This window comes from Penaeus japonicus, unplaced genomic scaffold (genome assembly GCF_977035675.1).
Source record: "Penaeus japonicus unplaced genomic scaffold, GWHDUDI00000001_assembly GWHDUDI00000001, whole genome shotgun sequence".
Lineage (NCBI taxonomy): Eukaryota > Metazoa > Arthropoda > Malacostraca > Decapoda > Penaeidae > Penaeus > Penaeus japonicus.
This window is the reverse complement of record NW_028234403.1, coordinates 8,987,041-8,989,540: the sequence shown is the minus strand read 5'-3', so window position 1 is coordinate 8,989,540 and position 2,500 is coordinate 8,987,041. Positions and strand designations below refer to the sequence as shown.

The 2,500-nt window shown below is 43.1% G+C and overlaps 1 long non-coding RNA gene across 1 annotated transcript in view; it reads right to left on the bottom strand.

Moving 5' to 3' along the window:
* Nucleotides 1-2,038, bottom strand: part of LOC147472458 (uncharacterized) — a 277,916-nt gene extending 275,878 nt beyond the window's left edge. The window contains exon 1 of the long non-coding RNA XR_015190951.1: nucleotides 1-2,038. This exon is cut by the window's left edge and continues 35 nt beyond it. This is a non-coding gene — a long non-coding RNA (uncharacterized LOC147472458).
* Nucleotides 2,039-2,500: the final 462 nt, after the last annotated feature.

The window sequence follows — 2,500 nt, the reverse complement described above, 5'->3', positions numbered from 1 at the left end:
GATAGGTTAGGTAAGCACAACTGGATTCTTTTGGGTCACTTTTATATGAAGAAATAATTAGCCAGAGATTTTGTTTTCAATTTTTTTCTCTCTTTCTTTTTCTTCGCTCACTGTTCTAGAGCAAACAATTAGAAACGTAACTATTCACAGCGAAAATTCACTCAGTGGTTAGTAGTGATTCGGAGTGGAAAAAAAAGTCTGTATATTTTAAGTCCTCGCACTAGTATGTATGTAAATCCACACAGCACTAATTATTATGAGTTCAAAGCCTGTTTTTTTAATATTATATATATACCACTTTCCTCAATTTTCCCAGATTCCAATCGAACCGACTTTCCAAAATAAAAAAAAAGAACAAAATAAAACACAAATATCCGAGTTAATTCTATCTTTCCCTCCAATCTTTCCTTTGCGAAACTCCCTCCCGACGCACTCACACACGCAACACGCACGCAAAACGGCCTAGATCAAACGGCGAAGCAGTGCGATCTCGAGGAGCATCACCATCATCATCATCCTCCTGCCTCCTCCTTCTGCTCGTAGCGCGGTGAGCGAGCGAGTGAGAGAGAGAGAGTGAGAGTGAGAGCGAGGAGAGTGAGAGCGCTTCCCACGGCACTGACTCCCGGCCACCACACTCGTGTTCGGGACACAACTGCGGCGGGCTGGGATGGAGACCCGTGGAGCGCATCCAACACCTCCCCTGTCCCCCTCCCCCTCCTCCTCCTCCTCCTCCTCCTCCTCTCCCTCCTCCTCCTCCTCCTCCTCCTCCACTCCCTTCTCCTCCTCCTCCTCTCCTCCTCCTCCTCCTCTCCCTCCTCCTCCTCCTCTTCCTCTCCCTCCTCCTCCTCCTCCTCTCCCTCCTCCTCCTCCTCTCCCTCCTCCTCTCCCTCCTCCTCCTCCTCCCCTCGCCTCCCCTCTGCCCTTCATCTCTTCCCCTCTCCTAGCCCGCTTTTCTTCTCTACCTTTCTCTAGTTCTCTTGTTTTTTTCAGCCTTCCCTTTCTCCTCCCTTTTTTTTTATATTATCTATCCTCTCCGTTTCACGTTCATCCTACCTCTTCCCACTCTTCTCCGCTTCTTCTCTCCTTCACTCTCCCCTCTCCCTTCCTTCCATGTAACCTCCCCTCGGTTTTCCCTCTCCTCCTCGATCCCCTTCCCTTCCTCTCCGTTTATATGTATCGACATTGGCGAACATGTTGTACATCTCTGACTGTTGTATCTCCATGTACAACAATAACCCCGAAACAGTCACTGCAACTTAATCAAGAACACCATCAGTTTATATAACCCTTGTTACTCTTCTATGGCAACCGTATCAATGCAGAACCACGAAAATGGTTTATGCTATTGATAATTTATATCTATATCTGTGTGTAATTATTACGGTATTCGTCTACATCAGTCTTTCTATCCTGTCAAGATCGACAAGTTGAAAATGTCTATCATAAAGCTCCTAACACCCAATATTACGTGTGTATAATGCAGTTTCATAAGCAGCATCCATCCTCACGGCATCCGATATCTGAATTGCTTTAATCAGTTTCTGAAGCATTCATTCCAGAGTGATTTTTCTTCCTTAGTCCATTGATTAAACAGTCGGAGATCTAATGAATTCTATCTACTGTATTCCAAGTCTTCAAGAACTACATCTTGCAATCATCGTACAAGATCAGCTTTAACTCTATACAGAAATATAAACCTATCAGAAATATCTTAGTTACACCAAAAGTCTCTGAGGTATATTACCAAACACGCGTCACTATTCTATTCTAAACAATAGCATTTTCAAACAAAAGTCATTGTTGGTGAAAAAAAAAAAAAATGATAATGAGCTCTGGGAACTGAACCCAATATCCACCCTGGGTGCCCCCCCCCCTCCCCCCCTTCCCTACATTCCTGGCTATGCTCCTGCCTGCCTCACTTCACTATGATATTTACTCCCATTACTGCACTCTGCACGTTCCGTCATCGCTCTCGCAGTTTGAGGAACTGCATTAAAACTTTGCTCATGACTTTCCACACACACACACACCACAAGTCAATGACTTCTCAATACGGTTATTATCTTATTATCACTTGGACTTTGGTGAGAGAGAGAGAGAGAGAGAGAGAGAGAGAGAGAGAGAGAGAAAGAGAGAGAGAGAGAGAGAAAGAGAGAGAGAGAGAATTAATTCCTAAAACAAATTTTATAATTCACCATCCTCGTGTCCAACCTTCCCCATAATCACTATTCTATACAGACACCAGACACACAATCCCGATTCACCATACACCATACTATGCAGAATACTACAGGCGCAGTCATCGCCCCAGTACGCAGACAATACAAAGATGGTGATTGATATAACAGTTCATAACGCATCAATTTCGTTATACTGAATAAAGTTTCTAATTCACACCAAAATAAAATTATTTTTCATTACTCTGAAATATTTCTTAAAATAAAATACTTACATAGGTAAGTTGCTTTACTGTAGTTACAGAGATAACAATAGAGATAAA